General features: G+C 45.7%; 1 long non-coding RNA gene across 1 annotated transcript in view; it reads left to right on the plus strand.

Annotated features, from left to right (window-relative positions):
• Positions 1-23053, plus strand: part of LOC309373153 — a 115557-nt gene that overhangs the window by 81129 nt on the left and 11375 nt on the right. The gene's annotated exons all lie outside the window — the stretch shown is intronic.

The raw sequence follows: 23053 nt of genomic DNA on the forward strand, positions 1-23053 counted from the left end.
CCTTTTCCCTTCTCTGCATGCCCACAGACTCTGCAAATGGAGAAACAGAACCTTCTCTCTCCCTCCCTTTTCTGGAAAAAAAGACAAATTTGCATGCCTGAACCAGGGGGCCCTGGCACAGTTTATCTCCCTACGATCTCCCCCCTGATGTTCCTTCTCAGTTGGGTACCATTTCCTGCAGCCAAGTTGCCTGGGGTGCTTCGGGAAGGTAAGCAGCAGGGAGAGGGTTTAGCATCTTCAATTACACCTTCTCCCCCCCCCCCCCCGTAAAAGAAACTCTGCCGTATTGATCTGCAATTCTAAAGTTTCTTTTTAAAAATTACTTTAATTGCCATCATGTCCTGGCACCGGTATATAGCGCCTTCGAACGTATTCCCCGGGGTTTTCTCCTCTCTTTTCTGCATTTTCCTTTTTAATGCTGAAATACCTTTTTTTATGGGGTTTGTGAGCAATAATAAACAGCTATGAAGGTGGTGATTATGGAAATGTTTTTCCCTATTCAGTCCAGATGGAAAGGCAGGCACCTTCCTCCCTTCCGCAGCTGCACGTTTCGTGAATCATAAAAATGCCAACCTTGCCCTTTTGCAGGAGATGGGCCACGATTCTACGTGGGGGCAGTGGCTGCGGTTATGCAACACTTTAACATTTATCGTGGAAATCTTACTCGCAGGTGGTATAAGGAACAAGATTGGGAGGAAAGAACAAAATAAAAACGTCGCCATTCATTCTGTTAGGACTTATTGCAGCTGCCTTTTAAAAACCTTTCCAATTTTCTTTGAATTTCTCGAAGTAGGAGGAACCAAGCAGAGGGCCTTCTCGGTAGTGGCACCCACCCTGTGGAACGCCCTCCCATCTGATGTCAAAGAGAAGAACAACCACCAGACTTTTAGAAGACATCTGAAGGCAGCCCTGTTTAGGGAAGCTTTTAATGTTTAACAGACCACTGTATTTTAATATTTTGTTGGAAGCCGCCCAGAGTGGCTGGGGAAACCCAGCCAGATGGGCGGGGTATAAATAATAAATTTTTATTTTTATTATTAGGTCTTTCTTTAGATCTGGACGATGTTTTGGTCCCCAATTACACTTTTTGTCCAATAAGATGAAAAATTTCCAGCTTAAGTTGGTGACTATTGACAATTGTTAGACTCATTATCAGGAAGGCCCGTGTCACGTATGCAAGAATGCAACCCGATAAACAAGACTGGCAAGGATCAGTGAAAGGGGAAAGGAATGGCTGGATATTAAAGTGAAAAACAACTCCAGATAAGGTACAAGGAGGGTTCTGACACACACAGTAAAAAAATGGGTTGAGTAAGTTGAATTTCAAGGACTGTGGTCAGATGGGAGATGGTGATGTGTGCTGAGACCTCTAGGTATAGGGCAGTATATAAATTCAATAAATAATAAAAATAATAATGTAGTACTGGGGTGGCCGAAGGTGGTTGGGTAGAGGTTTAACACCTAAGATGATGTATATTTTTACCTATATAGTGTGTGTTCTAATGAAAATGCTCCTGCGGACACTTGAGACTATGGTGGAATCTACACACACATTAAAAAATGCTGTGAAAATACTTTGCTTTAAAAACTGTGAAAACTATATTGAATTTGCCACAGCTCACCATTGCCATCTAGTGTCAAATTTGTATATTGCACTTTACAACACGCTTAAAGCGTTTTATTTGCCGCAGTATCTTCTTCTTTGGTGATCCCTTGTAGCTGAATAAGATTGTCTTCCATGAACACGGTTTTAACAATGAGTCCATAAGTGACTGCAGAGGCCAGTTCTGGATCCACATGTCTTTCCATAGGGGGGGACATTGATTTCCAGGCAGGAGCTGATCACGGTGTGGATTTGCCAAGCGTGCCTTCCTCCTAGCACGTTTCTCCCCTGCGTCCTGAGTTCGAGTGTCTTCAAAGCCCATGACACCTTTGGTCAAGGCTGTTCTCCAACTGGAGCACTCACAGGCCAGTGTTTCCCAATTGTCAGTGTTTATACTATTTTTTTTTAAGATTTGCCTTGAGAGAGTCTTTAAACCTCTTTTGTTGACCACCAGCATTACGCTTTCCACTTTTAAGTTTGGAATAGAGTAGTTGCTTTGGAAGACGATCATCAGGCATCCGCACAACATGACCAGTCCAACAAAGCTGATGTTGAAGAATCATTGCTTCAACACTGGCGATCTTTGCTTCTTCGAGTACATTAGTATTAATTCGCCCGTCTTCCCAAGTGATGTGTAAAAATTTTCAGAGACACCGTTGATGGAATCTTTCGAAGAGGGAGTTTATGAGTCGTCCATGTTTCACAGTAAGGTCAGTAGTTCAATAGCTTTGTAAACAAGCATTTTGGTTTCCCTGCAAATGTCCCTTGCCTCAAGCCAGGCCTGTTCCAAACTGGTATTTTCTCTCTCTGACCACACCAGAGTCTGCTCAACAGCTATCAGTTTTCTTTATACAGACACCAAACTGCATCAAGGTCAAAACCACGCCATACATTGAATGCACATTTGGCTTCCTCCCCCCAGAAATAAAGAATCCTGGGAAGTTTGCTAAGGCATCTGGGAATTGGAGCTCTATAGGGAGTGAACTACAGTTCCCAGAGGTCTTTGGGGGAGATCAACATGCTTTTAAACGTATGTGACACGGATGTGAGCTGATTTGCGACAAGACCATCGCTGCTGACACCTCCAAACTCGCCCATCCAAGCTCTCCTTTTTCTCGACATCTGATTAATTCAAAGCTGGCCCCCTGTTCGTCAGCTGCCACTGGAATTTTATGGGGAAATTAGGCATTTGAATGGCCATATATCTGCGGGGAGATGAAAAGAAGCTGCCTTATGCATTATTAGGCAGCATTAATTCTTCCAGGCTCACAGGAGAGAAACTGGGAGATAAAGGCAGGAATCAGTCTGCCGTGCAGTTTGGCCAAAAAATATGGTGCCGTTAATTTGATCTAGCACATCCTCTCCGCCTGCCGCCTGGGGCGTGCGCAAATGGCAGAAACCTCCATCCATAAAAGGGGTCGGGACCAGATCCAATGGGGGATCCTGCTGTTCTGCTCTGTTGAGCTATTTGATAAGAAACCTGCAAGTGAATTTCTCATTAAGTCCAAACGGGGAGATGCGGAGGGGGAGAGATCCAACATTTGTTTTGTCGTTTTCAGTGCTTCTCTTCCCTTAACGCTTACCTGTCATATTGTGGCTGCTCCTTCAGAAGGCCAAAGCTCTAATGTGGCAAGGGGCACATTCAGACATGGGGGGTGTTGCAGGAATTTATGTATAGGTTGGGGGGGGTTGCCCCTCCAGCAGATATCCTGCACATGCAGCCCACTACCAAAACCAGTACAATTGCTTTTGTGACTTTTGTGATTTGTCCCCACAAAACACTTCATCACAGTTTCTTCCTATCTTTTTAAAGGGCCTCTGCTGCACGATACCAAATGTAAGAATTCACTGATAAATGTATCTATGTACTGGCTCACTGGGAAAACTTCAGTTACAGATAGGTAGCCGTGTTGGTCTGCCATAGTCAAAACAAAAAAATTCCTTCCAGTAGCACCTTAAAGACCAACTAAGTCAGTTCTTGGTATGAGCTTTTGTATGTATGCACACTTCTTCAGAATCTCTGAAGTTTTTTGGGAAAACTTCAGAAATTCATATAGACATGTGAGCTCAGCTCCTCTGCCCGAGTGATAATTCCTGGCCTCCTGATACCTGAGTGCCAGACAGGTAGCCATTCCAGAAATAACAAACCAAGATGAAGACAAAAGGGTGTGATGAACTTGGCTGGGAAACAGGGAAATGTAAACATCTTTTTTGTTACACTTGATGGGTGCTTGGTGGAGGGCAAGGGGAACCATGGGGTAGGGTCCAGGATGCTCAGATTACTGCCACCAGACCTCCCCTTTCATGATGTAACCGTGACGTATGAGTGATGTAGTTTTGGGGGGTGTAACATGGGGATTAGCAGCTAATAAAAGTTTGGGGGCTCTTTTGTTTGGGGCTTCCATCCTGTTTCACCTTGTGGCAGGTGGGAGTCCTGTCGCGAGGGTCTTCAATAAAGACCAAGCCTACTGGCTGCTGTTTTGCTCTGGTATTCCTGGCTGGTGTCCTTGTTTTTTTGTCCAAGGGAGCCCTCAGATTTCTCCGTTAACAGGGATCCTGTGTTCGTTTTCCTGAAATTATTTTTTTATTTTTATTTTTAAATAATATTTATTAAAGTTTCAAAGAAGTTACAAAATTGAAAAGAAGAAGAAAAAGAAACAAAAAATACAAAATACAGAAAAATAAAAACAATTAAAAACAAATCAGTCTTTCCATGTCTTATCTTTCATTTGCTTGTTTCCCTGACCTCCTCACACCTCCCTTTTTTGTATTCTAGTTCAATAGTTGTTTCAGCAAGTCCTTACCCTGAAATTATTTTTTTAACATCTGTTACCGTCTGCGTGCACACTGGGAGGCAAAGTTCATTTGGATAAGACTTTCACTTTCGGAGGAAGCCTTCTTGCCTCTAATAAATTCTCTGCTTGGTAACTGTTCTTTTATCTTATTGGCCCTGGTGGTTCCTGTCCTGATCTCCAGTATACAATGGTACCTCGGTTTTCAAACGTAATCCATTCCGGAAGACCGTTCAGCTTCTGTAACGTCCAAAAACCGAGGCGCAAAGGGCAGTCTGCAATTTCAATGGAGAAAATTGGGGGGGGGGAGAGACTCAGCAGAAGCCGTTTGACTTCTGAAAAGCATTTGAAAACAAAAGCAATTACTTCCAGGTTTTCAGTGTTCAAAAACTGAAACATTCGGCTTCCAAGATGCTCGAAAAACGAGGTACTGTTAAGTTGTGGGTGAACATATCAGACGACACAGCGATTCTTCATACAGCTCTTGTTTATTCACAGGCCAGAACAGAACTGAACTGAAGGGTTCAGCCAGCCTGCTTATATAGAGCCCCACTACAACACAACAGTAACAACTTTCTGTAACTTTCCAATCACTGAATGTCACTTTCAATCCCTTATTTGCATACGTGGACCTGAGTGAAAACTATCTACAGTATCCCCCTGCTGGCCCACTGTACTTTCTAATACAGACTCTCCAAATGTCCCTATTTTCCAGGGGCAGTTGTGGATTTACAGAAGCTGTTCCACTTTCCGATTTGATTCTGGAATTTCCTGCTTTTCTTTAGGACATCTCTATTTTCATCGGAGAAATGTTGGAGGGTATGGAGCTGTGCAACCCCTGAACCAAGGAGATGAGTAACTATAAACGCTGCTGCTGTTGGCACCAACAAAGCCCAGACCCCTTCCTCTCCACTCTAGGCAGGGCAGGGAGAAGCCGGGAGGAGGGAGGGAGGTGGTGCTGCCATACACACGCACTGGTGCTGCCCGAACGATCTGATCCACGCTGATGCACGCAGTGATTCCCGGACTGTCCACAAGCCAGATCCAGAAGGCAACTGGGCCGGATCCGGCCCCCGGGCCTTAGTTTGCCTACCCATGCTCAAAACCCATCTCTTGTTTGCTCTGGAGCAGCCTTTCTCAACCCATGGGTCGCCCCAGATGTTGTTGAACTACAACTCCCATCACCCCTGGCTAGCAAGGACAGAGCTCAGGGATGATGGGAGTTGTAGTCCAACAACATCTGGGGACCCACAGGCTGAGAACCGCCGCTCTGGAGAGAGAGATTTGAGGGGAAAGCAAAAGAAACCCAAATCACGGTGAATGTGTCCATGGTAGCTTTAAATAGTTCGTTCCTTGAAAATAAATTGAATTTGACATTTCTATTATCCCGGATTAGTAGTGACCATTGACGTTAATGGGCACTTGTCATTTCAGTGACGTCTCATTTACTTGAGAGCCTGCGCTTGTTCGGGCCATTTGGAATTGATTTGGTTTCCTAACAGGAGTGTTAAGCGCAGCAACGGTGATCTGTTTTCGAAAGGCTGGGGGCCTGAGGAATAATAACGCCGGCGTGGGGAGTGGGGGGGTCTGCGACAAACACTTTATTGCCCGGGTGAATGGGTCCAAATTTTTGCCTAGGCATCATTTTACAAGGATCCTGCGTCGCCACATTACCAGCCCATTGTCAGCAGAGATGCTTTGACATGCTCCAAAGCATGGGTAAGCAAACTAAGTCCCGAGGGCCAGATCTGGCCCCATCGCCTTCTAAATCCAGCCCATGGACGGTTCAGGAATCAGTGTGTTTTTACATGAGTAGAATGTCTCCTTTTATTTAAAAATGCATCTCTGGGTTATTTGTGGGGCATAGGAATTCATTCATTTTTATTTTATTTTTCAAAATGTAGTCCGGCCCCCCAGAAGGTCTGAGGGACAATGGACCGGCCCCCTGCTGAAAAAGTTTGCTGACTCCTGCTCCAAAGCCTGCCAAGGATTTCTGGCCCCCAATGGTGCATATGGGGAAGGAAGGAGCGGTTCTTTAGAGGACATAAACCCTGTAGGATACCATCCTCATGTGTGATGCTAAAAAGCGGATCTGCTTGTGTCTTGTGCGAATGCTTGTTAGCGAAGGGCAAGGAACGTAGCTTTAGATGGACAGTCACAGAAACAGAAGAAGCATAGCTGTCAACTTTTCCCTTTTCTTGCGAGGAATCCTATTCGGAATAAGGGAATTTCCCTTTAAAAAAGGAAAACGTTGACAGCTATGATAAGAAGCTGTCAGACCACAAATCCATATAGCTCAGTTTCTGTCTACACTGACCAGCAGTGGCACCAGGATTTGAATCTGGGACCTTTTGCATGCAAGGCAGCTGCACCAACACTGAGCTAAATTGGTCTTTCCCAAAAGACGTAGGATTAGCTATTTTATTTCTCACGGGAAGATTGTGGAGTCAGCTTTTCCCCTCAGCCACCACGTCCTTTTGTGACATTGAGACATCTGATCAAGACTTGTATTTTAAATATATATATATATATATATATATATGCAGGTTTTGGTGTCCTCGGGTGTCTTCCCGTGTAAAAGTTGGGGTGTCTAGGCGACGTTTCGACGAGGTCTCACTCGTCATCTTCAGGCTGGTGCTTTCGGCTTCTTGTTACTGGAACAGAGCAGGATCTCAGTGTTTGAGTTCCTATAAATACTGTTGAGGGGGTGTGGTGTATAGCCTCCAATGTTCTGGGCAGAGAGGAAGTTCCCAGGCTAGTGTGCCTTTTCTTCTTTTGTTCCTTAATTACTTGAGGGATATCTTGAGTGATTTCTTGAGTGATATCCTGAGTACCACTTAGGTGGGTCATTAGGTGTGGATTAGTTGCTAAAGTCTTTGTGTCTTGACCTCTTGAACTTTGTGAAGAGTTTTTCTGAGAAGATGGCTGTACTGCACTTGGTTGTGCTCTGGCTTGGCTTCGTGTATAGGGGCGAGCTGTGGTTTTGTGGCCTGTGTCAGCCAGATCTGTGTAGGGATTGCAGGGGGGTGCAGCATCCGGAGGTGCCACCATGGTTTGGCTACTGGATGGTGTCTGTAATTTATCTGTGGAGAGGGTCTGGGTTTGGGTCTGGTGTGGTTGATTGGTGATGGCGTTCTGTGTGCCTCTGGATCTGGTGTCAGTTTTTGAGGGGAGGGCTAATTTCCAGATGTCTGGCAAGCGGGATGTGTCGTCACGCTTGTTCATGTTGTGAGGGTGTTTCTCTATCTCGATGGCTTCCATGATTATTCTCTTGTGGTGATGTTCCATGTTAAAGAGCAATTTGGAATCTGCAAAATTAATTTCGTGTCCTGTTTCTTTCATGTGTTGGAAAAGAGAGGAAGTTTTTTCTTCTTTTTATAGCAGGAGCCAAAATTCTCAAAGTTGTAAAAAGGGAATTACAGGCTGAGAGCAAAGGTTACTAGGTTACTGACCCTACAGAATACAATCAAGCTGCAAAAGCACTAATTAAAAGTTGGTAAATAGTAGGATTCATTGTTTAACAAAATATAATACCATGTGTCTCCCATTAGAGACTTAAGCCACATTTTCCTAAGGTTAAAGGGCAAGAGCTAATAGAAACAGCAGCTGGCTTGAAAGGGGGGTTGCTTTTGGAAAGTGTTTTTTACTAAGTTCCTTTTTTACTTAGAAAAGGCCTTTGCTTCTAAAAATCTATATATGTTATGTATGAAATATATTGGCTTAAATGTAATTATGCAAAGGATTTAGAAAGTAAGAAATGTTAGATTCTTATGTTAGATTCTTATTTCATTGATGGTGTGTGAGAATGTGAACCCAAGATCTCTGATCTCTGTTTAAGATAAAAATTTAAAACCATTAGCCATCTGTTTTGGAGGGCAAAAGGGCAAGAAGGGCAAGAGGTGATCTGGTAATTAAGGTGCCTTGTTGAGGCAAATGTAAGATATATGGCTACTTGTTTGCCATTTATAGATAGAAGGAAATATAGCTCTTTGTCTCCCATAAAAGGTAATAGGAAATGGGTGTATCTTTTATGATTGGTTCTAGCAAACAGCCAATAGGAATTTCAACCAGGCTGATTGGACAGAGGCAGCCAAAGGAGGAGCAAGGGGCCTGGGCTGAGGAAATATAAGTGCTGACCATCAGGGCTGGAGGGGGCAGAGCTTTGGTAAGCATATACCACTGTGTCTCTCATTTATTTGTCTGACAAATAAATTATTATTTTAATTTCTCTATTGCTGCGTTGAATATTTCATTCCAGCTAAGCGTTAACCACAAGCAGGGAGCTACAACATCTCAGGCGGTCCACAGCCAGCGGCCACAGCTGGAGAGGCATCTACACAACCTCCCCAGGCCTGGCAATTGTGGGGGCACCCCAGCACCTATTTATTTATTTGTTTGTTGTTTATTTCCAGCCAGCCCATCCTTCATGCCTGGTGTGCGATATTTGCAGTGCCACATTTACGTATAAGCTAAACAAGCTCTAGCTTAGGGCCCCACTCTCTTGGGGCCCCCCAAAAAAAGTTAAAGGGGGGAAAACAACTGGATGTACATTTCCAAAATATAAAATATAAAACAAATAAAACCTCCATACAGCAACAGTGTTTTGTGTTGTGTAGGCTCCTGTGATGTAAGTCATGGGCCCCGCCTGCTAGCCTGCTCCCTCAAATATCACTGGTTTGCTATTATTATTTCATGCTATAGCAAGTTCCTAGAGACTAGATTATGAGTCTTTTTAAATTGTGTTTCTAAAAGAACTTTTGTTATTGCCAAATGCCAATGTGTTTGCATTATTAAGTTTGTTATGAATAAAAAACCATTTTAAGTTTGAGCTTAATAATTATTTCACTATTAATATACTACTTCTTAATTGTAAAGGGTAAAGGGACCCCTGACCATTAGGTCCAGTCGTGGACGACTCTGGGGTTGTGCCGCTCATCTCGCTTTACTGGCCAAGGGAGCCGGCGTAAAGCTTCCGGGTCATGTGGCTAGCATGACTAAGCCGCTTCTGGCGAACCAGAGCAGCGCATGGAAACGTTTTACCTTCCCGCCGGAGCGGTACCTATTTATCTACTTGCACTTTGACATGCTTTTGAACTGCTAGGTTGGCAGGAGCAGGGACTGAGCAATGGGAGCTCACCCTATCACTGCGGGGATTCAAACTGCCGACCTTCTGAACGGCAAGTTCTAGGCTCTGTGGTTTAACCCACAGCGCCACCCGCGTCCCTTCTTAATCGTACTTCTTAATTGTATTTCACTATTAATATACTTCTTCTTAACTGTATTTCAGTTCAACAATTCCTTTGATGAAATACATATTTTGTAATGTGGAAAGGGCTTTTGATACCTATTAGGTCCATAAATTACCATATAGAATATATTCAACACAAAAAACAGTGACAATTTGTTGTTGACAAAGGACAGCTGGGCATATAAAGGGCCCCATGACCGTCAGGAGCTGAGGGCCTCATCAAACCTAAATCTGGCCCTGATTTCCACCCAGCCCATCCTTCATGCCTGGTGTGTGATATTTGCCTTTCTGAGAACTTTCCTCTTTCTCCCCCTTCCCCCTGAATACAGTGAAATCCATTTGCCATTGAGCTTTCTCCCTCGCTGTCAGCATTGCAAAGCAAACTCGTACGGAACGGTCAGCCTGAACCTTTTAATTAATGATCCCATTAATTATATTTCTCCCTGTAGATGGGATATGTTCCCCCATGTCTATGTGAACTCCCGGTCAATATTTGAGTTTATACCTAAGTGTATTTTCTCAAAACGAGTAAATTTAAAAGCCCAACACCAGCCATGGTTGTAAATTTGGCAACCCTCCATGCCAAATGCTTCATTTGAAGTTTTGGATCAGCTGCCGTCCTTCACACGGAGTGATAAATTTTACTGAGCCAAAACGCAGGATCAATGGAGTAGAGGATCAATGGCCCTTCATATTTCTTAAAGCTGGTTTCCTCCTTGAATACTCTAAGGCTGCATAAACCCCGTACACATCAGAACATTGGAAGCACTTTTTTTCCAACCTCACAAAAAAAAGAACACACACAGGGGAGCTGGGGGCACTGTCATACAGTGGTTCCGCTCCTTCCTCCTGGGCCGTGTCCAGAAAGTGGGGGGGGGATGAGTGTTCAGACCCCTGGGCTCTCACTTGTGAAGTGCCTCAGGGTTCTGTCCTCTCCCCCATGCTTTTCAACATCTACATGCAGCCGCTGGGAGAGATCATCAGGGGGTTTGGGCTGGGTGTTCATCAATATGCGGATGATACCCAGCTCTACCTCTCTTTCAAATCGGAACCAGTGAAGGCGGTGAAGGTCTTGTGTGAGTGTCTGGAGGCGGTTGGAGGATAGATGGCGGCTAACAGATTGAGGATGAATCCTGACAAGACAGAAGTACTGTTTTGGGGGGACAGAAGGCGGGCAGGTGTGGGTGACTCCCTGGTCCTGAATGGGGTCACAGTGCCCCTGAAGGACCAGGTGCACAGCCTGGGAGTCATTCTGGACTCACAGCTGTCCATGGAGGCGCAGGTCAATTCTGTGTCCAGGGCAGCTGTTTACCAGCTCCATCTGGTACGCAGGCTGAAACCCTACCTGCCCGCAGACTGTCTTGCCAGAGTGGTGCATGCTCTAGTTATCTCCAACTTGGACTACCTGCTGCCACCGCCGCAGTTGAGGAAGAGAGGCAGGAGATCGCCAGGAGGGCAAGGACACGTGGCTGAGCCCAGGCCCAACCCAAGCCTACTCCACGGCAGACAGCACCCCAAGAGATCCAGGGCCCACAGGAAGTCCACGTGACAGAGGAGACTCAGAAGAGAAGATATTACTTCTTAATTTTTTAAAAAAAAAAGATTTTTAAAAAATAACATATTTTTTTCTCTTTTCAAAAAAAAAGGATCCCCGGATTCTTTGAAAAAAATCTGGTAACCTTAGCTCAGACTCAACTCAACTTGGCCGGGTGTCAGCAAGGGAGAAGCACAGAAGTGATGTCCAAGATGGTTGCAGTTGTTATGTACTGAAGTTCTCCCCCTGGGCCAGCAGGGAGATACTGTAGATAGTTATGCAAATGAAGGATCGAAAGTGACATTCAGTGATTGGATAGTTTTAGAAAGTTGCTACAGTAACGTTGTACTGGAGCTCTATATAAGCAGGCTGACTGAGCCCTTCAGTCAGTTCTGTTCTGGCCTCTGAATAAACAAGAGCTGTTTGAAGAATCGCTGTGTTGTCTGATATGTTCACCCACAACTTAACAGCAGCCGCTTGCTGCAGAAACAGAAAGAGGCAGGAGGGCCTCGGTGCAGTGGAGACAAAGCGGATTTCGGCTGCCCGCAGTTCATATTTCTTTGGCCTCCTGCGATTCAGCAAGGCTTAGCCTCTTGCCAGAAAGTGTGGGCGTAAAACACCTCATTAGAATAAATGATGAGGTTAATAGCCAGGTCGATGGGAGGCAGGTAGTAAAATCACAGGCAGAAGGACCTGACTACTCCATTTCCCTCTGACCTGGAGGAGGAGGAACAGCAGCAGCAGAGGGCAAGACCAGGCCCTACCCCCACCCCTCTGCCCTTCGTCCTCCTCCCCCAGTGCAATTCCTGGGGGTGAGGTCAGTTGGTGGCTTTAATTCCCACCCAGCCCCCATAAACTCATGTCCTTGCTTCGCTTGAGGAAGCTGGGCTCAGAAAACCCTCCTCTCCAGTGCGATGTTCTTCGAGCTCTGCAATAAATTAAGCAAAGCTATAAAGATATCCAGCGATAAAGATTGATTTTTCGAGTCCGCAGGAGGGGACCGTGCGGTCGTAATTTATGCATCTTTAAAGTTACCCGCGTAGGTCTGTACGACAAAACTTCCAGCGGGGCCCTGATCCAAACGACACACATTTATCCCAGAAACAGACAGGAGACTCCTGTTCTTGATACAGCCTGACAAAGCTTCCACAGCCCGACTGCACTGAAAGCAGGGCTGGGTTTAGGTTGATGGGACCCTAAGCTATATGTTCAGCTGTCCTTTGTCAACAACAAATTCTTGCCGTTTTTGTGTTGAATATATTCTATACGGCAGGCAGAGGCAAACTCCGGCCCTCCAGATGTTTGGGACTACAATTCCCATCATCCCTAGCTAACAGGACCAGGGGTCAGGGATGGTGGGGATTGTAGCCCCAAACATCTGGAGGGCTGGAGTTTGCCTGTGCCTGCTATATGGTAATTTATGGACCTAATAGGTATCTAGAGCCATTTGCACATAACAAAATATGTCCTTTATCATAAAATACATCTTCTCATCTCCTCTTGGCCCCCCATGGCCTCTATTCCTGGCCCCCCCCAGGATTTTCCCTTGGCCATACTCCCCCCTCCCCATCCCCAAAGACCATTGCCCCTCACTGGCACAGCTCCATGTCCTCCTTGAGATACATTCTCTTGCCTGGAGGGGGTCCTTGAACTTTGACAATTACTCCAGGGCAGATCTGCTTTGCAACTAACAATGCTTAAACTTTGAAATTTCAGGTTTCGAAAGCACGTCAAGCAAGTGCAAGTAGATAAATGGGTACCACTCTGGTGGGAAGGTCATGTCGGTTTGCAAGCCCCCTCCACAGAGGCTGGCCCCTCTCACTGTCCTCGGTAACCTCCTCTGGCTGACATCCAGACAGACCAGGGAGATTTTGATAGGCGACATTTTCCCAAGTGTGGGTAAAATGCACACCCCCTTTTCCCGCTTCTTCCCTAGCAGGGAAAAGGAGACAGACAGAAACGTCTATTTACATTCTTTTATTTCTGTCTACATCACTATAGAAAAACAAGTCCTTTCAGTTCAGTTCTTCTAGCAAGTCTGACAAACTTCCTGAGCATGCGCAAACGGAAGGTTTCAAATTACACTCTTCACAGAGACTTTTCCAGCCTGTGAACTTCCTGGGAAATTCTTCTTTCCCACAGATAGGCGCATCATGTGATGTCAACAATCTGGTTGTCTGCAGTTGCGATGTTTCCATATACTGACAGGTCAACAGCGTTTCCGTGCGCTGCTCTGGTTCGCCAGAAGCGGCTCAGTCATGCTGGCCACATGACCCGGAAGCTCTACGCCGGTTCCCTCAGCCAATAAAGCGAGATGAGCGCTGCAACCCCAGAGTCGGCCACGACTGGACCTAATGGTCAGGGTCCCTTTACCTTTACCTTTATTCCCGGAGGGGCCCCAGAAGCAACTTTAGTCCATGTTTCTTAAAAATCTTGGGTCTAGTATCCAATTAGCTTATATCAAAGCAAGGGGATATAAACATATATGGTGTTATAGATTTAAGGGGGGGACACCCCCCTAACCCAGAGAAATTAATAAATGGTAGGATTTTGATTATTTAGGGTATGAAGGGAGAATACAAGCTGCAGAGGAATTCCTAGGCTAGCCTATGCAAAAACAACCTGGCTAAACTAGGGCTATTAAGGAAACTGTAATGTCCGTCACAGAGCTTCAGTCTACTGATGACAATGTCATGTGTGCGCACTCAGAAGATGTTCTTGTGGGATGTGATCCATGAAAAGCGGTCAAGTAAAACATTCCATGTAACGCTAGAGAAGACATGCGAGGGAATTTTTGGTTCAGCCAGTTGAAACTTCCTGTTCCTCCTGGCTGGAGCATCCTTCCTTTTGCATGTGATAGAAGGTGGGCGTGACCTTACCTGTCCAGGTAACAAAAGGACGAGTCACACAGCACACCTCTTTCTTTTTTACTTCCTTCTTCGTTTGACCAGCTTCTAGCTAGGACTGCTCTGCTAGCTCTCAGCTAGCAGAAGCACTCAGATTATTCCCCCATATGGGGTAGATCCACATGTACATATTTGTTACTAAGTCTGCCTTCAGGAATCCAACTGGGAACTGATGTGAGTAAACTTCTTTTATTATCTTTGAATAATATCTTTGGGCTTCAAGGGAATTTACCTAGAATGTACAATTCAGTCTGAGACAAATTGAATTGTATAATAGTGAGAGGCTCACACGAGCCTGCAACCAGCTATCCGCTGCCTAAAGGGGAATGCACTCTGCTAAGTAAAGGGACTTGCTAGCGCAAGATAGGAAGGATGTCAATAAACAATATATCTTCTACTGCCACCCCGAACATTCCCACTGTGATGGCCTGGGACTCGGGCTCGGACTCAGAACCAGAGGAGTCTCAGTCTGCACCGGTTCCTTTGCCTCAGGCATCATCTGAACCAAGTCTGGGGCCTGATCCTGAAGAGCCCCAGTCTGCACAGGTTCCCCTGCAACAAGACCAGCTGAGTCAGGGGCCTGATCCTGCCCTGGCTCCAGATGTGGGGATGACCTCATTGCCTCCAGCTGGGCCATCACTAACAGCTGCTCCACTACCAGTTGGGTCAGGGGAGGCTGAGGTGGCCCCTGGGTCTAGTAATCCACCGACGTCTCCAGAGCTGCAGAGACTGAGGTCTGAGAGAAGGAGAGACCTGAGTACTCGCAGGAGGAGTGCTTGCCTCCAGGTGAAACAGGGAGGTGAGTCACTGGGGGATCAGGACCGGCCGTTATCCCGTCAGAGATAAATGGCTGTTGGACCCCGCCCCAGGTTGTGGGAGCAACATTGCTGTATGCTAGATCCTGCCTGAGATCCTGTATCTGTCCTCGCCTGGTTTCCTGCCTCATGTCCTGCCTTGGCCCTGTCAGACTGACTCCTCTGGTCCTGGACCGCATTCCACGGGTTACCCCCGGGCCCAGCACACCCACAGTCCTCAACCTGCAGAGGATGAGGCAGCAGTAGGGAGGCAGCATTTTCCGTGTTGCCTCCCAAGATGTCCCAGAATTTCCTATCCCTTTGCGTGGAAAGACAAGCCTGCAGTCCTCCTATGCTGGCTTCAATCATCACTCCTGAGTCTCGCTGCTCCAATCCTTGCATCCCATCTGGCTTCATGTATTCAGGCGCTGCATCCCAACCATTTCTGGAGTCGCAGTAGCTGCAGAGACAGCTTCCTGCCTCAGTTGTGTAATCGCTTAGCCAGGCATCCGACCAGCAGCTCGGGCACCTTAATTATGATGAATAACTTCTCATCTCCCGGAGTCCATATCAGCAGGACTCCCTTACTTGCCCATGCTTGGTAAAAATCATAAATCAATCTGCTCTGGCCGCTGCGGATGGGGAAAGGAACCCTTTTTCCTCCCGAAGAGCATCTGTGGAACATCTGCCCAGAAAGAGATGTTTCCTAGGCACACGCTTCATGCAGGTGACAAATTAAGGCCAGGGCTGCCTGCTTGAAAGCAGTTGGGCCTGGCTCCCTTTTGAACCCTAGTTCGGCCCCTGACTTTGAACGGGTCTCTGCACCTCCTGACACTTCTACATATCAGCACATTTCATTCTCCCGTTGCTGGATGTGCTGCAGACCACATAACACCAGTCTTGAAAGATCTACATTGGCTCTGAGTATGTTTCCAAGCACAATTCAAAGTGTTGGTGCTGACCTTGAAAGCCCTAAACGGCCTCAGTCCAGTATACCAGAAGGAGCGTCTCCATCTCTATCGTTCTGCCCGGACACTGAGGTCCAGAGCTGAGGGCCTTCTGGCGGTTCCCTCACTGTGAGAAGCAAAGCTACAGAGAGCCAGGCAGAGGGCCTTCTCGGTGGTGGTGCCCGCCCTGTGGAACACTCTGCCATCAGATGTCAAGGAAATAAACAACTATCTGACATTTCTAAATGACATCTGACGGTAGCCCTGTTCAGGGAAGTTTTTAATGTGTGACGTTTTAATGTATTTTTAATCTTTGTTGGAAGCCGCTCAGAGTGGCTGGGGAAACCCAGCCAGATGGGTGGGGTACAAATAATAAATTATTATTATTATTATTATCATCATTATTATTATTATTATTATTATTATTCTGTGTTTACATTCCATGCTTGGAAAGTGTGAGAACGGAAGCCAGTCTTATCTCTTCCGCTGTATTGTACTTTTATACTTTGCTCTGAATCTCTTAGAGAAGATGTGAGAGGACGCCATGATTGCTTTGTCCTATAAAGGTAATGGGACCCCTGACCATTAGGTCCAGTTGCGGACGACTCTGGGGTTGCAGTGCTCATCTCTCTTTACTGGCCGAGGGAGCCGGTGTACAGCTTCTGGGTCATGTGGCCAGCATGACTAAGCCACTTCTGGAAAACCAGAGCAGCACACGGAAACACCGTTTATCTTCCTGCCAGAGTGGTACCTATTTATCTACTTGCACTTTGTGCTTTTGAACTGCTAGGTGGGCAGGAGCAGGGACCGAGCAATGGGAGCTCACCCCGTCACGGGGATTCGAACCCCCAACCTTCTGATTGGCAAGTCCTAGGCTCTGTGGTTTAACCCACAGTGCCCCCCGCATCCCGCTTTGTCCTGTATATATTGCTGAATAAATTACTTAGAATGCCACACCTCAGAGCCAAAGCGTTCCTGCTTTACTCTGCTGTTTGAGTGTTCACATATCCCTGGATATGCTGCATGCCAGGACTGAAGATTTATGAACGTCCTGTGCTACACTCCCCAAGGAAGATGCCCGGAGAGGTTTGTCTCAGTCCGGGGGCTGTGGGTGCCCCCCAGGCTTGTTCCAACACTACGCTCTCAGTGTCATGGGTCCTTCCCTCTGGAGCAGGAGAAACAAAGCTCTTTCTCTATGCAGAAATAGCATCCAAATGCCTTTCTCAGGACGCAAGAGAAGGGACAAGGCGGTTCTGTTGAAAAGCAAGTGATTACCTATTTCCTCGGAAAATTCCTCCAGCGGCTAGCAGTCATCAGCACCGCACTGTGCTCGACCCAACAGGTACAGGCTGTGATCCAATCTGTTCCACTTTATTCAACTTTCCGTCAGAAATGACAATCCAACCGCTAACCCCATAAATTATGGATCAAGGAAGTTAATGCCAAGGATGGGAAGGAGGCTTGCTCTGGTTTTCCTAGTGGCACAGGATCTCGCTTTCAAACCGGCATGTCACCACCATGAAGGAGAAATTGGCTCATTGCAGATGAAAGTTGCATCCTCGCCGCCTTGGCCCAGGAAACCGTACGCATAATAGAGGATATCTGTAACCAGCCCACTCCTATAAAAGGAATATAACAACTTTCTGGTTCTTTATAACCCTGAAATATGGCTTCTCCCTTCCTCCCCCTCTGAAACGTTCGCTATTAATGCCATTAGAAATATTAACAGTTAACTGGAATCTCTTGCTCTGCTCTTAGGCGTACAGGAAATTGCAGCGTGCGCTTATGAGCATCGCAGGCCGTTTATTTATTTATTTTTAAATCATATACGGGGTGTCTAAAAAAATTCCTGCCATATGACAAATGGCCTCCTTCCTCGCTGGTTTTCATTCGTTAATAAAGACTATTTGATTCCAGCAGGCTTTTCTTCTTCGTGGTAGTTCTTTCTTTTTTAAAGTAATCAAATTTGGCTTTCACTGCTGGTCCTCTGCCCTTAAAGCTTTTAAAGCAGAGGTTGGATGGCCGTCTGTCATGGAAGTTTTAGCTGAGATTCCTGAATTGCAGGGGGTTGGACTAGATGACCACTGGGGTCCCTTCCAAATCTGCAATTCTAGGATTCTAAGAAAAATATAAAGCACTTTCGAGTGGGGCAACAGAGGCAGATTTCAGCTCCTCCTTCGAACCTGAACCGCTTCCCTGAAGTCTTCCTCACAGCATCCGGCTGCTTCGCCAATGGCAGTGTGTAAAATCATGATGATGATGAATGCATTTGCCAAGTGTTCTTTTCTTAAAAAGGAAAAGATGCATCTGTTGATAATCTAGAAGACTGGAGACTCTGCAGGAATCTGTAATGCAGAGTTTTCAGCATCTCGACATACCGTATTTTTCGCTCTATAAGACGCACCAGACCACAAGACGCACCTAGTTTTTGAAGGAAAACAAGAAAAAGAATATTCTGAATCTCAGAAGCCAGAACAGCAAGAGGGATAGCTGTGCAGTGAAAGCAGCAATCCCTCTTGCTGTTCTGGCTTCTGGGATAGCTGCACAGCCTGTATTCGCTCCATAAGACGCACATATCATTTCCCCTTACTTTTTAGGAGGGAAAAAGTGAGTCTCTTAGAGCAAAAAATGTGGTATGTACTTTCTGAGTGTGATGATGCCTGGGCTACTTGTAGCAATGGTTGTACAAATTCATAGGAGACAAGACTTCCAGTGACTACTAGCCAGGATGGCTGTGTTTCTTGTGTTGCAGTTCGTGGTCCCTCCTTGATTCTTCAGAAAGGACCATCCCAAGAAGACTTTGTGCAACTTCAAGCCTTACGGGCTCTATTAGGGGCAGTCAATGTTCACAATAAGGGTGATATATCTTCCTGGTTTTCTGAACGCTAATCAATATATTGCAGCTGCATTCAGATTGCAATTTTGCGACTATTATTTAGAACACGATGATTTGGAACATAATTATTGATAACAGATCAGTACCTTATAGATGTGGGAACTGCAAAAATTGATGTGCACATCACTTGGTACAAGCAGTCCTCAAAACCCATCACTCTAAAGATTTAGATCAGCCTCTGGACCAAAACAACTGGAAGGCACTAGGTTGGGAAAGCCTGGTTTTGATCTTTCCTGATTTAGTCCTCCGAAAACTTCCTCCATCACTTCAGCCACCTGGATGCAGACAAGGAGTTGCCCACCTGTGACCTGGAGATTAAGCTCAGAGGGGCAGACCTAAATCTCTTCCAAATGAGATTTGTGAGCGAAAACAAGCAAATAACAATATTTCAAGTCAATAAGCCTGGAAGCCCCAAATGTCTCCTTCAGAGTCAGATTAATCTTCCTGCAGGCAATTAAACCAACAAATGTTCTGTCAGACGAGCCTTCCTAATCAGCTCAGACAAGCATCACTCATACCCCACTTGACTCTGGAGCTGCGGGAGCTCAAAGCCGGCCTGTAACACGCCATCCGTGATGGAGACGTCTTTCCCCCAGAAGAACCCAAGCCGTGCCTTGTGGAATGAGGCCAAAGAGCCTATCTAGCCCTGTACCCCGCCCTCATGGTGGCCACCCAGGGGCCCCAATCGGAAGCCCCCAAGCAGAACCTGAGGGCAGCAGCAGCACCTTCTCCAGCTCTGGTTCCCAGTCATTGGAAGAAGATCAGAGGTGTAATAGTAATGTTGTTGTTTAGTCGTTTAGTCATGTCCGCCTCTTCGTGACCCCCTGGACCAGAGCATGCCAGGCACTCCTGTCTTCCACTGCCTCCCGCAGTTTGGTCAAACGCATGCTGGTAGCTTCGAGAACACTGTCCCACCACCTCATCCTCTGCCATCCCCTTCTCCTTGCGCCCTCCATTTTTTCCCACATCAGGGTCTTTTCCAGGGAGTCTTCTCTTCTCATGAGGTGGCCAAAGTTTTGGAGCCTCAGCTTCAGGATCTGTCCTTCCAGTGAGCACTCAGGGTTGATTTCCTTCAGAATGGAGAGGTTTGATCTTCTTGCAGTCCATGGGACTCTTTTATTATTTGTACCCCACGCATCTGGCTGGGTTACCCCAGCCACTCTGGGCGGCTTCCAACAAAGATTTAAAATACATTAAAATGTCACTCATTAAAAACTTCCCTGAACAGGGCTGCCTTCAGATGTCTTCTAAATGTCAGGTAGTTGTTTATCTCTTTGACATCAGGTGGGAGGGCGTTCCACAGGGCGGGCGCCACCACCGAGAAGGCTCTCTGCCTGGTTCCCTGTAGCTTTGCTTCTTACAGGGAAGGAACTGCCAAAAGGCCCTCAGCACTGGACCTTGGTGTCCAGGCAGAATGATGGGGGGTGATTTGAAAGGTGGCTGCTGTGCCCTCTGGGACTAACAGGGCAGAAGGCAGGGAGCCCAGCAGCAGGGGGCACCAGAGGCAATGAGACGCACCACAGCTAACTAATTCCGGTTTTCTCCTTCCTGAATCTGCAAGGGCAGCGTGGAGGCTACGGAGGAGAAAGGGAGGGGCCACTCCTAGACTGGCCATGAACAGGTAAGTGAGGAGCTGGCAGAGGGCAGGTTGAAGATGGCAGGGCAGTGCCCTCTTCTCCCCAATGACTTTCTAAGAATACTTATACAGGAAACTCCCAATTTGACTGGGACATTCGCAGGGAAACCAAAACGCTTGTTTACAAAGCTATTGTACTACCAATCTTACTGTCTGCTTGTGAAACATGGACCACTTATAAACATCATCTCCAACTCCTCAAAAGATTTCATCAATGGTGTCTCCAAAAATTTTTACACATCACTTGGGAAGACAGGTGAACTAATACCAGTGTACTTGAGGAAGCAGTCAACTTCGTTGGACTGGTCATGTTGTGCAGATGCCTGATTCTCATCTTCCAAAGCTACTACCGATACTCTATTCCAAACTTAAAAATGGAAAGTGTCATTCTGGTGGTCAACAAAGGAGGTTTAAAGACTGTCTCAAGGCAAATGTTTTAAAAATGTAGTAGAAACACTGACAACTGGGAAACACTGGTCTGCTAGCGCTCCAGTTGGAGAACAGCCTTGACCAAAGGTGTCATGGGCTTTGAAGACACTCGAACTCAGGACACAAGGGAGAAACGTGCTAGGAGGAAGGCAGGCTTGGCAAACCCTCACTGTGATCAACTCCCGCCCAGAAACCAACGTCCCCACTGTGGAAGGACGTGTGGATCCAGAATTGGCCTGCACTGATGATAGTCATTGTTTAGATGTGGGCTTTTATCCATTTCCGCAATCACACAATCAATCAATCAATCAATCAATCAGTAGCTGAACTGGGTTCCACACAGTCACCAATACAAATGAACTGAAGAAACCTCAAAAACAAAATAAATAGCAAAAACAAAAGCGCCAAACTTAATCTGTTCCAGAAGTCCGTTTGACTTCTGAAAAGTTCAAAAACCAAGGCACAGTTTCTGATTGGTGAAGGCGCCCCAGAAACAATAGCCGACAGCCGCATCGGACGTTCAGCTTCCGAAAAAAGTTCAAAAATCAGAACACTTACTTCCGGGGTTTTGGTGTTTGAGAACCAAGGCGTTTGAGAACCAAGGTACCACTGTATTGTCTGATGGGTTCCAAGTGTCGTTTTAATTGTGGCTTCATTGTGTTTTAATTTGATTATTTTATTACAAGAAAATGCGATGGGGACCAGCTGGCAGGGAGAAAGAAGACAGATGCAACAGAAAATAGAGGAAAGGAAAGGAGGGAATCTGAAATAATATTTAGAATAAATTATGTTTGTCATCAGCACCCTATAGTTTCTCTGTCATATAGTCCTTGATTACCTTTTTCTATTCCACATTTCTCAATGGCTTACAAATGTACCGTAAATGTACAAATTACACTGTTCTGATGCTGGATTCATTCTTTAATTTATCGCTTTCAGAGCTATTGTCTTGAGTCAAGTTTGTATCTGTGGTTCTGAGTTGTCACAATGTAGTCAATTATTAGTAACAGCTACTGATTCTCATACAAATTCGTGCATATACTCATATATACAAATATTTTATGCTATGATTTTCCTTCGCCCTTATCGTTTCATTAGTAAGAATGAGTAAAAACAATTTCCATGCAATGTTCTTTCCTGTAGATTCTTTTTTTTAGCTAGAAGATTAGATCCCAGCATATATTTATATCTGTGTGTCACACACTCGTGCTTATAAGTTAGTTTTTTCTGGGAACCTATAGCTTTAAATGGGATTTTGAATAAGGGCGCAATCAATTAATGGTTGCTGTTTTGAATTTTATTGTGTGGTTATATTACTTAGTGCATGGGTAGGCAAACGAAGGCCCGGGGGCTGGATCCGGCCCAATCGCCTTCTAAATCTGGCCCACAGACAGTCCAGGAATCAGCGTGTTTTTTCATGAGTAGAATGTGTCCTTTTTTAAAAAAAATGCATCTCTGGGTTATTTGTGGGGTCTGCCTGGTGTTTTTACATGAGTAGAATGTGTGCTTTTATTTAAAATGCATCTCTGGGTTATTTGTTGGGCATAGGAATTTGTTCATTTTTTTTTTCCAAAATATAGTCCGGCCCCTCACAAGGTCTGAGGGACCGTGGACCGGCCCCCTGCTGAAAAAGTTTGCTGACCCATTACCGAAAGAAGATTGGAGGATGAAATTGATGGACTATGCAGAACTAGATAAACTAACGGGAAGAATTCGAAACCAGCGGGACCAGAGATTTACAGAAGATTGGCGTAAATTTACGGACTATTTGAAAAGTATTTGTGATGATTTGATTACGTTTGTAGGTTTGCAGGAAGGTTTGTAAGGGGAATAATTTGAATTATTGCATTATTGAACGAAAAGGTTGACGTTTGTTAACCTTTTTTGTTTGTCCGTAAATTTACGCCAATCTAATTAAAGGCAATATGAATTTAAGAAATGCAGAAGAAATTATAAAAATGGGAGATCATCAGAGGTGTTGATGGAAGTCCAAGTATAAGAGGTGGCATTTTGTGATATATATGATAATTTATATGTTTTAAAATGAATAAAAATGAGAGAGAGAGAGAGAGAGAGAGAGAGAGAGAGAGAGAGAGAGAGAGAGAGAGAGAGAGAGAGAGTTTGCTAACCCCCGACTTAGTGGGTTGTGCAAACTGCTATTCTGAGTAGTGCTTTCTATAGACCCATCGCCTTGCTTCACCCAGGGCCGTAGCTACGGGGGGGGGGGGGCTAGCTAGGTTTTTTGCCCCAGGTGAAGCCTCCATAGGG

This window comes from Podarcis melisellensis, assembly GCF_964234715.1.
Source record: "Podarcis melisellensis genome assembly, chromosome: 1".
Taxonomy (NCBI): Eukaryota; Metazoa; Chordata; class Lepidosauria; order Squamata; family Lacertidae; genus Podarcis; species Podarcis melisellensis.